Source organism: Delphinapterus leucas, chromosome 3 (assembly GCF_059928025.1).
Source record: "Delphinapterus leucas isolate spDelLeu-1000000601 "Yukka" chromosome 3, BTC_Dleu_Yukka2, whole genome shotgun sequence".
In the NCBI taxonomy this organism is placed as follows: domain Eukaryota; kingdom Metazoa; phylum Chordata; class Mammalia; order Artiodactyla; family Monodontidae; genus Delphinapterus; species Delphinapterus leucas.
This window is the reverse complement of record NC_143131.1, coordinates 14,051,846-14,070,072: the sequence shown is the minus strand read 5'-3', so window position 1 is coordinate 14,070,072 and position 18,227 is coordinate 14,051,846. Positions and strand designations below refer to the sequence as shown.

Genomic DNA, 18,227 nt, shown 5'->3' with positions numbered 1-18,227 from the left:
TGCTTTCAGTTTTTCACCATTGAGGACGATGTTGGCCTTGGGTTTGTCATATATGGCCTTTATTATGTTGAGGAAAGTTCCCTCTATGCCTACTTTCTGCAGGGTTTTTATGATAAATGGGTGTTGAATTTTGTCAAAAGCTTTCTCTGCATCGATTGAGATGACCATATGGTTTTTCTCCTTCAGTTCGTTAATATGGTGTATCACATTGATTGATTTGCATATATTGAAGAATCCTTGCATTCCTGGAATAAATCCCACTTGATCCTTATAATGTGCTGTTGAATTCTGTTTGCTAGTATTTTGTTGAGGATTTTTGCATCTATGTTCATCAGTGATATTGGCCTGTAGTTTTCTTTCTTTGTGACATCCTTGTCTGTTTTTGGTATCAGTGTGATGGTGTCCTTGTAGAATGAGTTTGGGAGTGTTCCTCCCTCTGCTATATTTTGGAAGAGTTTGAGAAGGATAGGTGTTAGCTCTTCTCTAAATGTTTGATAGAATTCGCCTGTGAAGCCATCTGGTCCTGGGCTTTTGTTTGTTGGAAGATTTTTAATCACAGTTTCAATTTCAGTGCTTGTGATTGGTCTGTTCATATTTTCTATTTCTTCCTGATTCAGTCTTGGCAGGTTGTGCATTTCTAAGAATTTGTCCATTTCTTCCAGATTGTCCATTTTATTGGCATAGAGTTGCTTGTAGTAATCTCTTATGATCTTTTGTATTTCTGCAGTGTCAGTTGTTACTCCTCCTTTTTCATTTCTAATTCTATTGATTTGAATCTTCTCCCTTTTTTTCTTGATGAGTCTGGCTAGTGGTATATCAATTTTGTTTATCTTCTCAAAGAACCAGCTTTTAGTTTTATTGATCTTTGCTATTGTTTCCTTCATTTCTTTTTCATTTATTTCTGATCTGATCTTTATGATTTCTTTCCTTCTGCTAACTTTGGGGTTTTTTTGTTCTTCTTTCTCTAATTGCTTTAGGTGCAAGGTTAGGTTGTTTATTTGAGATGTTTCCTGTTTCTTAAGTTAGGATTGTATTGCTATAAACTCCCCTCTTAGAAATGCTTTTGCTGCATCCCATAGGTTTTGGGTCATCGTGTCTCCATTGTCATTTGTTTCTAGGTATTTTTTGATTTCCTCTTTGATTTCTTCAGTGATCACTTGGTTATTAAGTAGTGTATTGTTTAGCCTCCATGTGTTTGTATTTTTTACAGATCTTTTCTTGTAGTTGATATCTAGTCTCATAGCGTTGTGGTCGGAAAAGATACTTGATACAATTTGAATTTTCTTAAATTTACCAAGACTTTATTTGTGACCCAAGACATGATCTATCCTGGAGAATGTTCCATGAGCACTTGAGAAAAATGTGTATTGTGTTGTTTTTGGATGGAATGTCCTATAAAAATTAAGTACATCTTGTTTAATGTATCATTTAAAGCTTGTGTTTCCTTCTTTATTTTCATTTTGGATGATGTGTCCGTTGGTGAAAGTGGAGTGTTAAAGTCCCCTACTATGAATGTGTTACTCTGGATTTCCCCTTTTATGGCTGTTAGTATTTGCCTTATGTATTGAGGTGCTCCTATGTTGGGTGCATAAATATTTACAATTGTTATATCTTCTTCTTGGATTGATCCCTTGATCATTATGTAGTGTCCTTCTTTGTCTCTTGCAATAGTCTTTATTTTAAAGTCTATTGTGTCTGATATGAGAATTGCTACTCCAGCTTTCTTTTGGTTTCCATTTGCATGGAATATCTTTTTCCATCCCCTCACTTTCAGTCTGTATGTGTCTCTAGTCCTGAAGTGGGTCTCTTGTAGACAGCATCTATATGGGTCTTGTTTTTGTATCCATTCAGCCAATCTGTGTCTTTTGGTGGGAGCATTTACTCCATTTACATTTAAGGTAATTATCGATATGTATGTTCCTATTCCCATTTTCTTAATTGTTTTGGGTTTGTTATTGTAGGTCTTTTCCTTCTCTTGTGTTTCTTGCCTAGAGAAGATCCTTTAGCATTTGTTGTAAAGCTGGTTTGGTGGTGCTGAACTCTCTCAGCTTTTGCTTGTCTGTAAAGGTTTTAATTTCTCCATCAAATCTGAATGAGATCCTTGCTGTGTAGAGTAATCTTGGTTGTAGGTTTTTCTCCTTCATCACTTTAAATATGTCCTGCCAGTCCCTTCTGGCTTGCAGAGTTTCTGCTGAAAGATCAGCTGTTAACCTTATGGGGATTCCCTTGTGTGATATTTGTTTTTTTTCCCTTGCTGCTTTTAATATGTTTTCTTTGTAGTTAATTTTTGACAGTTTGATCGATATGTGTCTTGGCATGTTTCTCCTTGGATTTATCCAGTATGTGACTCTCTGTGCTTCCTGGACTTGATTAACTATTTCCTTTCCCATATTATGGATGTTTTCAACTATAATCTCTTCAAATATTTTCTCAGTCCCTTTCTTTTTCTCTTCTTCTTCTGGAACCCCTATAATTCTAATGTTGGTGCGTTTAACGTTGTCCCAGCGGTCTCTGAGACTGTCCTCAGTTCTTTTCATTTTTTTTCTTTATTCTGCTCTGCAGTAGTTATTTCCACTATTTTATCTTCCAGGCCACTTATCCGTTCTTCTGCCTCAGTTATTTTGCTATTGATCCCTTCTAGAGTATTTTTAATTTCATTTATTGTATTGTTCATCGTTGCTTGTTTCATCTTTAGTTCTTGTAGGTCCTTGTTAAATGTTTCTTGCATTTTCTCTATTCTGTTTCCAAGATTTTGGATCATCTTTACTATCATTATTCTGAATTCTTTTTCAGGTAGACTGCCTATTTCCTCTTCATTTATTAGGTCTGGTAGGTTTTTATCTTGTTCCTTCATCTGCTGTGTGTTTTTCTGTATTCTCATTTTGCTTATCTTACTGTGTTTGGGGTCTCCTTTTTGCAGGTTCGTAGTTCCCGTTGTTTTGGTGTCTGTCTCCAGTGGCTAAAGTTGGTTCAGTGGGTTGTGTAGGCTTCCTGGTGGAGGGGACTAGTGCCTGTGTTCTGGTGAATGAGGCTGGATCTTATCTTTCTGGTGGGCAGGTCTACGTCTGGTGGTGTGTTTTGAGGTGTCTGTGGACTTACGATTTTAGGCAGCCTCTCTGCTAATGGGTGGGGTTGTGTTCCTGTCTTGCTAGTTGTTTGGCATAGGGTGTCCAACACTCTAGCTTGCTGGTCGTTGAGTGAAGCTGGGTGCTGGTGTTGAGATGGAGATCTCTGGGAGATTTTCGCCATTTGATATTATGTGGAGCTGGGAGGTCTCTTGTGGACCAGTGTCCTGAAGTTGGCTCTCCCACCTCAGAGGCACAGCACTGACTCCTGGCTACAGCACCAAGAGCCTTTCATCCACACGGCTCAGAATAAAAGGGGGAAAAAGTAGAAAGAAAGAAAGAAAGAGAGAGAGGGAGAGGGAGGGAGGGAGGGAGGAAGGAAGGAAGAAAGAAAGAGGATAAAATAAAGCAAGATAAAATAAAATAAAGTTATTAAAATAAAAAATAATTATTAAGAAAAAAAATTTTTTTAAGTAGAAAACAAAAAACAGATGGATAGAACCCTAGGACAAATGGTGAAAGGAAAGCTATACAGACAAAATCTAACACAGAAGCATACACATACACACAAAAAGAGGAAAAGGGGAAAAAAATAATAAATCTTGCTCTCAAAGTCCCCCTCCTCAATTTGGGATGATTCATTGTCTATTCAGGTATTCCACAGCTGCAGGGTACATCAAGTTGATTGTGGAGCCTTAATCCGCTGCTCCTGAGGCTGCTGGCAGAGATTTCCCTTTCTCTTCTTTGTTCTTACAGCTCCCAGGGGCTCAGCTTTGGATTTGGCCCTGCCTCTGCGTGTAGGTCGCTGGAGGGCGTCTGTTCTTCCCTCAGACAGGAAGGGGTTAAAGGAGCCGCTGCTTCGGGGACTCTGGCTCACTCAGGCCCGGGGTGTGTGGGGGGGCACGGAGTGCGGGGCGGGCCTGCGGCGTCAGAGGCGTGACGTTGCGGCAGAGGCCGGCGTGACGTTGCACCAGCCTGAGGCTCACTGTGCGTTCTCTGGTGGGAGTTGTCCCTAGATCCCGGGACCCTGGCAGTGGCGGGCTGCACAGGCTCCACGGAAGGGGGTTGTGGATAGTGACCTGTGCTCGCACACAGGCTTCTTGGTGGCGGCAGCAGCAGCCTTAGCGTCTCATGCCCGTCTCTGGGGTCTGCGCTTTTAGCCACGGCTCGCGCCCGTCTCTGGAGCTCCTTTAAGCAGCGCTCTTAATCCCCTCTCCTCGCGCACCAGGAAACAAAGAGGGAAGAAAAAGTCTCTTGCCTGTTCGGCAGCTCCAGACTTTTTCCGGACTCCCTCCCGGCCAGCCGTGGCGCACTAACCCCCTGCAGGCTGTGTTCACGCCGCCCACCCCAGTCCTCTCCCTGCACCCGAGCCTCAGCTCCCAGCCCCACCCGCCCCGGCGGGTGAGCAGACAAGCCTCTCGGGCTGGTGAGTGCCGGTCGGCACCAATCCTCTGTGCGGGAATCTCCCCGCTTTGCCCTCCACACCCCTGTTGCTGTGCTCTTCTTCGCAGCTGTGAAGCTTCCCCCTCCGCCACCCGCAGTCTCCGCCCGCGAAGCGGCTTCTTAGTGTGTGGAAACCTTTCCTCCTTCACGGCTCCCTCCCACTGGTGCAGGTCCCGTCCTATTCTTTTGTCTCTGTGTATTCTTTTTTCTTTTGCCCTACCCAGTTACGTGGGGAGTTTCTTGCCTTTTGGGAGGTCTGAGGTCTTCTGCCAGCGTTCAGTAGGTGTTCTGTAGGAGTTGTTCCACGTGTAGACGTATTTCTGATGTATCTGTGGGGAGGAAGGTGATCTCCGCGTCTTACTCTTCCGCCATCTTCCCCCTCTCTTCCCTATTGACTATTATTGATGTGACATTCCACTTTCTTCACAATTTGGTCCATCCTCCCTTCTAATCTATAACATCTACACTCTTCAGTTGCCTGTGAGAATTTATTTCTCTGCCTATATTGGTTCCAAATGTAGATAGGAATAAAATAGGTTTATCAGTATTTGTTTTCCATTAGTCTCTCAATTATAATGTGATCTCCTTTGGGTAAAGACTATACCATCATTCTTTATGTCCCCACACCTGGCCCGGTTCCTGGCACAGAGTTAGTAACAAGTAAATATTTGCTTGGTTCGTTTGAAGTACAAAAAAAAATTTCTATTGAAATTAAATTTTCCTCCTCTTCCAGTAGAAGCTAGCTCTGGCAGAATTTCACAGTGTCTAATTGTTACCTGATTATCCAAAGCTTTATAACTGTTGCCCTTGGAGACATCCCAGCAGAGTGATATTACCTAGACCACCAGGTGATAGGAAATTTTGTTCCCCAGGTGTCATAATAATTCCTAGTGAGTCCTTCCCAGAATTTAGCTTTGTGAACTCCAGGTGAGCTTTGTCAGTTCTGCACCTGCTCTGAAATTTTTGACAAAGGAGAGGGTGGAGGTTGACAGAGCCCATGTTTCTGTAAAGCTCTCATCTTTCTGACATTATGTAGGGCAGGGTAATGACTGAAGTGGTGACTTGACTGAGAAGACTCTTATATGAGGATTTTTGTTGTAGACTGTGTCTTCTCCATAACCCAGTAGTGAACAGTGGTTAAAGACCAAAATCAAAAAAACCCAAAGCAAAATAAAACAAAAAAATTCTTGCTTTACTCTAATTCTGGTGACACCAGCAGAGAAAAGTTCAAAGCCAATTTTAATCATTCCTATACCATCCTCAAAAGATGGAAAATTAAACCTGCAGTTTACTATCTTCTAGAGATCACAGTGACATCAAAAATAGAACTCAGGTCTTCTGACTCCCACTATATATTTATTTTTTAAAGTAAATGTACAGAAGAATTATTTGGGTAAAATATAAAAAGTATTTCAGATGGCCCTGTAATGACTTTAAGATACTAGGGGAAAACACTTTGAAAGCTAAATAAATTAATAGTGAATTTCAGATGTTTGTAAATTAAGCTATTAGATAACTCTCATTTTCTGTCCAACAAAATAAGCATTTAAAAATAAAGATTAATAAATATCATTTACCCTTATGAACAAATCAAACTTTGAATGTTTGAATGATTCTTCAATTATACTGATAGCAATTATTGATTTTTAGCAGAAGGAAGAACATTCCCTTAACTGAAACAAATAATGGAAAACTGCCCATGTAGGGAAAATATATTTTTAGCTCAGGGATATGAGAAGATATTTTTCAACTCAGTGTAGGTGTTGGATAAATGCTATATTTGAAAGTTTTTAAAATTAAATTTATTTTATTTTTAATGATGTATAGTTGATTTACAATGTGTTAGTTTCTGGTGTGTAACAAAGTGATTCAGTTATATATATATATGTGTATATATATATATATGAGTATATATTCTTTTTCATATTCTTTTCCATTAGGTGATTACAAGATATAGAATATAGTTCCCTGTGCTATACAGTAAATCCTTTTTTATCTATTTTGTATATAGTAGTTTGTATCTGCTAATCTCAAACTCCTACTTCATCCCTCTTCCACCCCCTTTCCCCTTTGTAACCATACGTTTGTTTTCTATGTCAGTGAGTCCATTTCTGTTTTGAAAATAATTTCATTTGTATCATATTTTAGATTCCACATATAAGTGATATCATATGATATTTGTATTTCTCTGTTGGGCTTACTTCACTTAGTATGATCATTTCTAGGTCCATCCATGTTGCTACAAATGGCATTATTTCATTCCTTTTAATGGCTGAGTAATATTCCAGTGTGTGTGTGTGTGTGTGTGTGTGTGTGTGTGTGTATACCACATCTTCTTTATCCATTCATCCATCAATGGACACTTTGGTTTCCTCCCTTTCTTGGCTGTTGTAAATAGTGCTGCTATGATCATTGGGGTGAATGTATCTTACCACATTAGTGTTTTCATCTTTTCTGGATATATAACTAGTAGTGGGATTGCTGGGTCGTATGGTAACTCTATTTTTAGTTTTTTAAGGAACCTCCATACTGTTCTCCATAATAGTGGCTGCACCAGTTTACATTCCCACCAAAAGTGTAGGAAGGTTCCCTTTTCTCCACACCCTCTCCAGCATTTGTTATTTTTAGATTTTTAAGATGATGGCCATTCTGACTGGTGTGAGGTAAGATCTCATTGTAATTTTGATTTGCATTTCTCTAATAATTAGTGATGTTGAGCAGCTTTTCATGTGCTGTTGGCCATCTATATGTCTTCTTTGGAGAAATGTCTGTTTAGGTCTTCTGTCCATTTTTTGATTGCATTGTTTGCTTTTTTTGTTGAGTTGTATGATCTGTTTGTATAGTTTGGAAATTAATCCCTTGTCAGTCGCATCATTTGCATATATTTTCTGCCAGTGTGTAGGTCGTTTTTTCATTTTTTTTTTTAAGATGTTGGGAGTAGGAGTTTATTAATTTTTGCTGTGTTGGGTCTTCGTTTCTGTGCGAGGGCTATCTCTGTTTGTGGCAAGCGGGGGCCACTCTTCATCGCGGTGTGCGGGCCTCTCACTATCACGGCCTCTCTTGTCGCGTAGCACAGGCTCCAGACGCACAGGCTCAGTAGTTGTGGCTCACAGGCCTAGTTGCTCCGCAGCATGTGGGATCCTCCCAGACCAGGGCTCGAACCCGTGTCCCCTGCATTAGCAGGCAGATTCTCAACCACTGCGCCACCAGGGAAGCCCCGTCTTTTCATTTTGTTTATGGTTTCCTTTGCTGTGCAAAGCTTATAAGTTTGATTAGGTTCCATTTGTTTAATTTTGCTTTTACTTCTATTGCCTTAGGAGACTGACCAAAGAAAACATTGCTATGATTTATGTCAGAGAATGTTTTGCCTATGTTCTCTTCTAGGAGTTTTATAATGCCCTGTCTTATATTTAAGTTTTTAAGTCATTTTGAGTTTATTTTTGTTATAGTGTGAAGATGTGTTATAACTTCATTGATTTACATGCGGCTGTCCAGCTTTCCCAGCACCACTTACGGAAGAGACTCTTTTCTCCACTGTATATTCTTGCCTTCTTTATCGAAGATTAATTGACCACAGGTGTGTGGGTTTATTTCTGGGCTCTCTATGCCGTTCCATTGATCCATATGTCTGTTTTTGTGCCAGTAACATGGTGTTTTGATTACTGTAGCTTTGTAGTATTGTCTGAAGTCTGGGAGGGTTATGCCTCCTACTTCATTCTTTTTCCTCAGGATTGCTTTGGCAATTCTGGGTCTTTTATGGTTCCATATAAATTTTAGGATTATTTGTTCTAGTTCTGTGAAAACTGTCATGGGTAATTTGATAGAGATTGCATTAAATCTGTAGATTGCTTTGGGTAGTATCATCATTTTAACTATTTTAATTCTTCCAATCCAAGAGCATGGGATATCTTTCCATTTCTTTAAATCATCTTCAGTTTCCTTTATTAATGTTTTATAGTTCTCAGCATATAAGTTTTCACCTCCTCAGTCAGGCTTATTCATAAGTATTTTATTTTTTTGGATGCGAATTTTAAAGGGTTTTTTTTTTACATTCCCCTTCTTTTGCGTTTTGCTTGTCTGAGAAATTCTTTATCTCTCCTTCTATTCTAAATGATAATCTTGCTGGGCACAGTATCCTAGGTTGCAGGTTTTTCCCTTTCAGGACTTTGAATATATCTTGCCACTTCTCTCTTGCAATGGTTCTGTAGAGAAATCAGCTTATAGCCTTATGGGGATTCCCTTGTGACTAACTCTTTGTTTTTCTCTTGCTACCTTTAGAATCTTCTCTTTATCTTTAACTTTTTCCATTTTAATTATAATATGTCTTGGTGTAGGTTTGTTTTGGACCCTCTGTGCTTCCTGTACCTAGATATCTGTTCCCTTTTTTAGGTTTGGGAAGTTTTCAGCCATAATTTTTTCAGATACATTTTTGATCCCCTTTTCTCTTTCTTCTCCTTCTGGGATCCCTATTATGTGTAGATTGGCTTGCTTTATATTGTCCCATAGGTCTCACAATGCTTTCACTTTTTTTCATTTGTCCTTCTGTCTGCTCTTCTCACTGGGTGATTTCCATTATTTTACCTTCCAGATCACTTATTCATTGTTCTATATTATCTAGTTTGCTATTTATTGCCTTTAGCTTGGCTTTTGTCTCAGCAGATGAATTTTCTAATTTTTCTTGGCTCCTCTTTATAGTTTCTAGCCCCTTGTTACAGTGATCTGCATTTCTATCGATAGCCTTTCTTAATTCCTTCAGTATTTTTATTACCTCCATTTTGAACTCGTGATCTAGCAGTCTGGAGAGGTCTCTTTCATTGTTTGTTCTTTCTGGGGATTTCTCTTATTCTTTTAATTGAGACTGGTTCCTCTGCTTCTTCATTTTTCTTATATTTCTCTGACTGTATGAATTTACCCACTGTGTTCTTGAGGGTGTGGGAGCATCCCTGTGTAACCTGCATGAGTCTTGTATTTTGGGGGTGAAGACTGTTTTTAGTATGGATGCCTTCCACATCTTTCCTCAGTGTGTGCTGAGTGTTGTCTCCTTCATAGGGGACTTGATTGATGTTGTGGTGACCGCAGCCTGCACTGGATGTTGAGTGGGGCCTCCTCTTTGCTCTGTGGTTGTCACAGCCCTATTGGGGGCAGGGTCTGCTCCTTATTTGTTGAAGTATTAGCTCTCAGATCTGTTTCTGAGCTGCAGTTTGAGGTTGATGGTACTGGAGTACTTCCACTGCAAGAGGAGCCACTGAGTATTCCTTCATAAGAGCTTTCCACCTGGAAGTGTGCTCTGTGGGGTTGCCTGTCACCCATGCATGCTCAGAAAGTATACTGCCCTTGGTCCCACCTCAGCTGTGGGAATTCTGGCAACCAGCCTGGATGTTCTTTAGGCTCCATGCTCACAAAGCCACCAGCACAGATACGTTGATCAGGCACTGCGACCCACCACAGTTCTACCCCTGGGTGCTATGGAATCAGCCCGGACCGCAGCTGCACCCCTGCATGCTTACACTTGCAAAGCCTGCAGCTGCTAACACCAGACCCACCCTAGCCATGGGAGCACCAGTAATCCACTTGGATGTCCCATAGGTGCTAAGTTTACAAAGGCCCTGGTGGTGTAAATCACCAATGTCATACAGCTGTAGGGATACGGCTCTGCAGATTTTAGCCCTGCTTCAAAGTCACATGGACCCAGGGATCAGCTCAGACTTCAGCCCTGCCTCTGTGTGTCAGCAACCCACTGGCACTTGCATGCTCCCAGAGCTTGTAGAGGCAGATCCATGCCTGCTGTAGGCACTCATAGAATGAGGCTGCTCTCTCAGGGCCCTACCCCTCACTCCCTGCACATGTTAACAATGGGGCTGCTATGGCAGACCTGGGCTCTGTCCTGAGCACACCCCCAGTTGCGACCTGGACCACACTCCAGCTCCTTTGGGCTGTCTCCCTGCAGCCAACCCCAGTCCTTTCCCCAGGTCTGTCCGCTGAAGCCTGAGTTTCAGCACCAAGACCCTGCACACACCAGCAGATGTACATCTCAGGCTGGGGAGTGCAGTGAGGTGTCCAGGACCGTCTGTTCTGGTCTGTCTCTGTTCTGCCTGCCATAAGCCAGGGGCTGCACTCTCCTGTGAGCCTCTGAAGCTCCCTATTTGTCCCAGATGATCTCCCAACTGGTGAAGGGGGTTCCCAGGGTGAGGAAAGCCTTCTTTCACAGCTCCCTCCCAGGGGCGCAGGTCCATCCTAATTCCTTTTTTTTTTTTCCTTTCACCCTATCTGGTTAAATAGTTATCTTTCTTGTAGTTTTAGTTGTATGAGATATTCTGCCAGCATTCAGCAGGTACTCTGTGAGAACTGTTCCACATGCAGATGTATTTTTGATGTATCTGTGGGAGGAGGTGTGCTCTACATCCTTCTATTACACCATCTTGATCTCTCAACCTTGAAACTTTTTAAAGGAATAAAATTGATCTCAGTTAACTCACTAGACTCTTTTTTTTTATTCTGCTTTCCAATAAGGGAGAAAAGCTCTTGCCGATGTAAATATTTTCCAATTAAAAAATAGTTTAATCTTTCTCTGATTGTGTGAGAGGAATATATTTTATGGCCAAATAAAATTTGAAAACAGGGGTTTAATACTTACTAGTATATAAAACAGTTCTATGCTTCCATCACTTTTTTCCTTGGCTATCATTTTCAAGCAGAGTTTGTTTTATTGATAGGAGAGTAGGTTCCACACAATGAGAAAAGTACAGTGTTATAGTGAGGCACACCTCTTCTCCTGCAGGGAACAGATGCCACACATTCTGCATCGTCCAGTTTTATAAGCAAGCCTTTTATCAGAGAGCCACTAAAATTTTTCTTTCATATAATATTTGCCAACAATTATGTTGTAAATGAGTTCCTTCCTTCATAATGAGCTACTTGGAGCATAGATACTGGAATTCTTTTTTTTTTTCTTATTTGTGTATTTCTGTTCTTTTTCTACAATTTTTAAATTGAAGTACAGTTGATTTATAATATTGTATTAGTTTCAGGTGTACCTCAAAGTGATTTGATTATACATATGTGTGTGTGTGTGTGTGTGTGTATATATATATATCTATATCTATATCTATATATATATCTCCTTTTTAAGAATTCTCTTCCGGTCTTCCCTGGTGGCGCAGTGGTTGGGAGTCCGCCTGCCGACGCAGGGGACGTGGGTTCCTGCCCCGGTCCAGGAGGATCCCACATGCTGCAGAGCGGCTGGGCCCGTGGGCCATGGCCGCTGGGCCTGCGCGTCCGGAGCCTGTGCTCTGCCACGGGAGAGGCCACGGCAGTGAGAGGCCCACGTACCGAAAAAAAAAAAAATTATCTTCCATTATAGGTTATTACAAGATATTGTATACAGTTCCTGTCCTGTATATAGTAAATCCTTCTTGTTTACCCATTTTATATGTGGTAGTGTGCATCTGTAAATCCCATACTCCCAATTTATCTCTCTCCCCTTCCCCTTTGGTAACCATAGGTTTGTCTTCTATGTCAGTGAGTCCATTTCTGTTTTGTAAATAAGTTTGTTTGCACTATTTTTTAGATTCCACATATAAGTGACATCATATATTTGTCTTTCTCTGTCTGACTTGTTTTACTTAGTATGATAATCTCTAGGTCCATCTATGTTGCTACAAATGGCATTATTCTTTTTTATGGCTGAGTAATATTCCATCAGAGAAGGATCACTGTGTTGAAAACAGTCATTTACACTATCAAGAAAGTGAAAAGACAACCCACAGTGCGAGAGAAAATATTTCTAAATGATATATTTGATAAAGGATTTGTATCTAGAATATATAAAAAACTCTTTCACCTTAACAATAAAAAGAAAAACCACCCAAATTTTTAAAAATGTGCAAAAAATTTGAATGGCCATTTCTCCAAAGAAGATGACAGGTGTCCAATAAGTACATGAAAAGATGCTCAACGTCATTAGTCATTAGAGAAATGCAAGTCAACCACAATGAGATACAATTTCACACCCACTAGGATGACTAATATTAAAAAAACAGACAATAACAGTTGTTGATAAGGATGAGGAAAAATTGGAATACTCATGCATTGCTGGTGGCAACTGCTTTGGAAAAGTGTTTGACAGATCCTCAAAATATTAAAAAGGTCATATAACCCAGCAGTTCCATTCCTGAGTATACACACAAGAGAACTGAAAACATATAGCCGCACAAAAAAACTTGTACGTAGATGTTCACAGCAGCATAGCCCAAAAGGAGAAGCAATTTAAATGTTCATTAACTGATGAATAGAATGTGGTATATTCATACAATGGATTATTGTTTGTCAGTAAACTTAATGAAGTATTGATACATATCACAACATGGATAGTCCTCAAAAACAGTATGCTATGTGAAAGAAGTAAGTTACAAATAGCCACATATTGTATGATTCCATTTATATGAAAAGTCCAGAACAGGCAAATCTATAGAGATAGTAGATTCCTGGTTCAAGAGGCTGAGGAGAGGGGTTTCTTTGGGTTTTTTCTTTTTTCAGCAGTAATAAAAATATTCTAAAATTACATAATGGTGATAATTCCACAACTTTGTGACTATACTAAAATCTAGTGAATTATAGCATTAAATTTACCTTTTAAAATAATAACAAAGCTATAATTAAAAATATTATAAAATCCTTAAAATATTTAGAAAGGAAAATTTGTTAGAAATACAATTTTTTATTGATAGTATTGTCATTGGTAATAGAAGCCCAGAAGAAAATATGTAGGAAAACTGGTTGAGGCCATCCTCTAACCTGTTCGCCTCATGGAAGGTTCAGCACCAAGGACAGCTCCACTGCCTGCCATCTTTTCAAAATTAGCTTACAAAAGGCTACCAAAGTCCTGCAAAAGTTTTCTAAAAGTGACATTTCTATTATGCTTTTCTTCTTTTCAACACTGCTGTATATTATGGCAGGTATGCTTGTCTTCATTTGTACATTTCGTAAGCAGTTGACCAGAAGACAAAGGATCTGCTACAACACTTCATTAATCCACTTAGCAAAATAGATCCTTGTGTGCCAGGCACTCACTCAGCATGAGTTCTTAGACAAGTCACTTGCCTCTATTAGCTTCATTTTCGTATCTAAACCTTGTGAATGATTATACATGCATGATAAACTAAGACAATATTTGTGAAATAAGTCATATGACTTGTATTCATGAAGGTATTTTTATTACTGAATTGTTGAGCAAATCATCCCATTGCATTATTGAGCAATTTATTTTATTCTGGGCGCACGTAATATCCTGTGACACTAGAAGCCCAGACCAGTGTCTGGGTCATACTCAGGCTTAAGATTAATTCTGTTAAGAGCCTTCATGGTACGAATAATCTTCTTAAGCATGCTTCACGTGGGCACAAATTTCTAAGACATAATCCTGGCCCTGGCCTGGAAATGGGCCCATTTTCTAAAGATGAGGAAAGGATTAAAAGCTATATATCCAATCCTTCACCTTTCTAAATTTAGTCCAAAGATGAACTTCAGCACATAGTTGCAGCTACATGTCCCCTACACATATTTCCATGTGATCAGTCCTGTCATAACAGACTTTATCTGTATGGTAGATGTTAATTCTAACCTCATACAACACTGTTATAAAAGAATTGTGTAAAAAATAGCACTTCAAAATAAGAAATTATATAGAAAGTTCCCACAAATGTTTGAACAGAAAAATTGTGTCAAATCATGTGATGTCATGTTTTCATCTGTATGACTGTGGGTGGGAGAGGGAAAAGATGACCTACAAAGACCTAACTAAAAATGCATGGTTCAGTCTCACTGGCTTTCATTATCCTCATTCTTACTCAGATGGTTCAACTTTAGTTGCCATTTTCCAATCTTATTTGTATTTAAAAATCAACATAACTAGAACAGTATGCTTAACTCTGCCAAATTCCATGAAGCCAGATGCTGCTTCCTTAAGAAGAAAAAGAAGTACATAAAAATTACTGATTTTTAAAGGGAACAGAGTGGAAGGCAGCCATTTGATCTCTCAACGTCCATTATTTCCTTTGCTCTGGCTTAAGTAAAAATGTTGTGTAAGAGGTCAGAGTACATTTCCGTAGGAGCCCTGGAATTTCTTAACACAAACATCGTAAATAGTACTTCTGTTCCTGGAGAAAAGACAGAGCATCACCCTGAGCAGGCACACAGGAGCCCCTATCATTCTGAGAAGCTGGGAATGGATCTTGAGTCCAAATGTTTTCAAAAGCAAACACTTCCCATTTCCATTTCATTTATTCTTTATTTAACCCTTACTTTCTCCTTCAGTGATTATTTATTGCTTTCTTCAACTATAAGCCCATCTGCAAGATGGCTATTCTTTTGTGGGGCACAGAATTTCAACAGTTTGCTTCGTTTCCTTAATGATTTTCCTGACTTGCCCACCTGCCTATACTCTTCTTCAAGGTTTAATTTAAACGTGCCATGTCATTTCATATCACCCAGCAACATTTATTATATTTAGAATATCTTTTTCCCAAATGTATTAATGTGGTTTCTTTCTGGTCAGTTTTAGAGCCCCATCAGAAAAAAAAAAAACCCATAATAATTAATACATATTTATGGGAGCACTTGAGATGAGAGACTGAAACAAATTTATATTGAAAAAATTCATATATTTATAAATAAGCCACCAACACGAACCACTATATCAAATTCCTTCAGGCTAAAGGCAAGCCTTATCATGTCTATTATATTGGGCTTTGGACCATAAATTCAATCCCCACAGATTCACAGCACAAAAGCATTTGCAAACATTGCCCTCCTCAATTTGGACCCCAGACTCAGGAATGCAGTGGGATCTTGCGTTGCAGGTAGACTCCACATTCTTGGGATGACGCTCAACCCTGTGAAAATTTCCCCATGATTCCTCTTCCTTTTTCCAGTACCAAGAAAGGTATGTTTTGGTCACCCAGTGTCCATGAGCCCTTCCTTAGAACACCCTGAATTCTTTTGGGGAAACAGCCTTCCCTCTCTGTGTGCATGTGGTTTTGGTAGAACTGTGATCACGGGAAGCAGCCCTCCTGCTACCCTGACCCTAAGCGGCCCTGCGCACCTCCTAGGAGGTCCTAGTGTATCTAGAGAGTGAGCACATGCTGAGTCCAGGGCTTTTTTCTGGGACTTTGACACTTGAGCCAGTGATGTAGGTTTGAAGTAAGACTGGAATTCACTAGTTCCAGTGGAAGCAACCCAACCAGACTGCTGCTGCTATTGACCATCCCTGGAATTCCTGCTTGCTCCTTCTGGAGCTGCCTCAATTCCAAGACTAATTTTCTGGTCTTCCCAATGATTTTCTTTCCTTTAAGTCAGCCAAAGTCAGTTCCTGTTACCTGCAACCAAAGAACTCTGACCGACTCTCGCTTCAGGTGGAGTCTCTTGCCATGTTTAATGACTACCTACAACAACAGCCAGTGCCCTGTGCTAATACCAGATAAGATGCTAAAGCATTTACAGGGCTGGAACTATCTTGGGAGAATTATTGCACAAAAGGTCTTCATTTTCCTTCCACGAAACTAGAGAGTCAAAGAACCACTCACTATAAAAGGAATTTGAGTCATGATTTTCTGTATCTTCAAACCTCATACATTTATTTTTAAATTTCAATATTTTGTTATAAAAGCTATACGGAAGGTCAAGAATCTAAGAATAAAATTAACCACAATCACATCCTAGGTCAATTCAGTGTTTTCACTTGTTCATGTCATCTTCTGATCCTGGTCTATGTTCAGAACACATTTTTATTATCAACAACACCGTCATAGATTATATTTAACACTTCTTGTTATTTTATCATGCATCTGTTTCCATTTTGTCAGTCTCCTTTTGTTTTTCCCTCACCTCTCCCTCCTACTACCCATAGACAAACAAATACTAACAGCAACTCTGTATGTTGCTTTTTCCACTTCACAGCGCATCAGGAATTCCCTTCTGTCAGCTGGATCTAATTCATTCTTTTTATTTCGAGTGTTTGTAACCATTTACATGTAATGGTTGTGATTAAATCTACCATCTGGATGTTTGTTCCCTATTTATCCCATCTGTTCTCTGTTCATTTTTTACCCTTATTTCCTGCTATTGGTTTCTTAGCTATACCTCTACCTTTTAGCTTTTAGTGGTTGTGCTAATGTTTATAATATATATCCTCAACTTACCAAGTTTACTTTAATTAATAATGTTTGAATATTGTATAATAACCTTATAACAATATACTTCCATTTTCCCCTTCCATCCTTTGTGCTATTGTTGTCATACATTTTATTTCTGCATAAGTTATGAACACATGTTTATTTTTGCTTTATATAGTTAATTAGTCATAGAAGAGATTTAAAAGTGAAAAAATACTTGCATATTTACCCACATATTTACCATTTCTTGTACTCCTCATTCCTTTTTTAGATCCAAGTTTCCATCTGGTTTTATTTTTCTTCTATCTAAAGAACTTCCTCTAACAATACTTACAGTGATGTTAACTGGCAAAGCCTCTCAGCTTTTGTTTGTCTTAATAAGTCTTTATTTCACCTTAAGGTAAAATTTTTAAATAAGATTTTTGCTGGATATAGAACTCTATGTTGACAGTATTTTTTCTTTCATTCTACAATTTAAAGATGTCCATGGTCTTCTGACTTGCATCATTTCTGAAATCTGCTCTCATTCTTATCCTTATTCCTCTGTACACCATGTGCCTTTTTCCTCTGGCTGATTTTAAGATTTTCTCTTTATCACTGTCTTTCAGAAATTTGATTTTGATGTACTTTGATGTTATTGTGTGTGTGTGTGTGTTTATGCTACTTCAGGTTCCTTAAGGTTCTTAGATCTGTGGGTTCATAGTTTTTATTAAATTTGGAAGTTTTTCAGCCATTATTTCTTCAAATATCTTTCTGTCTCCCTCTCCTCTCCTCCTGCCAACACACACTTTTCTGGGACTCCAGTCAAACATATAATGAACCACTCTATATTATCCCCAGGTCATTGAGGCCTCATTTATTTATTTATTTAGTTAATGTTTCAGATTGAATGGTTTGTACTGCTACATCTTCAGGTTCCCTGGTCTTTTTCCATGTCTAAGCTGCAGTTAGTCCCACCCAGTGTATTTTTTCACTTCAGATATCTTAATTTTCATCTCTAGAAGTTCCAGTTGGTTCTTTATGTCTTCACTATCTCTCCTGATTATATTCATATTACTTGAAGATCCTTAAACATGTTGAGCATGTTTGTAATAGCTATTTCATTGTCTTTGAATACTAATTCCACCATGTCTGTCATTGGTGGGTCTTTTTCTATTGACTCTCTTTCTCCTCCTGGTTATGGGTCATATTTCCTGATTCTTGGCATGTCTAGTATTTTTTTTGGATCCTGAACATTGAGTTGTTAGATCATTGAGTATCTGAACTTAGCTATCCTCCTTTAAAGAATGTTGGTTTTGTTCTGGAAGCTAGTTAAAGTCCTGGAAGATCAGATTGGTTTGATCCTTTCATGGCTTCTTTTTAAGTGTTTAAGGGTATATCTGGAGTAGTCTCTATTCTGGGCTAGTTTAGCTCTACTACTAAGGTGTGACCCTCTGGGTCTCTTGAACAGTCACTTTGGATGCTGGTCTCTTGAAGGCATAATGTGAAAAGATCCATGGCTTGACCTTGACCTGAAAGATCCTTGGCAAGAGATTCATAAAATCCTCTCTCC

General features: G+C 39.2%; 1 long non-coding RNA gene across 11 annotated transcripts in view; it reads left to right on the top strand.

The window, feature by feature from the left end:
• The window catches only part of LOC111178576 (uncharacterized), a 76,639-nt gene that overhangs the window by 37,947 nt on the left and 20,465 nt on the right, over positions 1-18,227 (top strand). For 2 of the 11 annotated variants that reach the window (XR_016392597.1, XR_016392604.1), the window contains one exon: positions 1-18,227. This exon is cut by the window's left edge and continues 21,133 nt beyond it. The exons of the other annotated variants lie outside the window; for them this stretch is intronic. This is a non-coding gene — a long non-coding RNA (uncharacterized LOC111178576). 11 annotated transcript variants of the gene reach the window in all.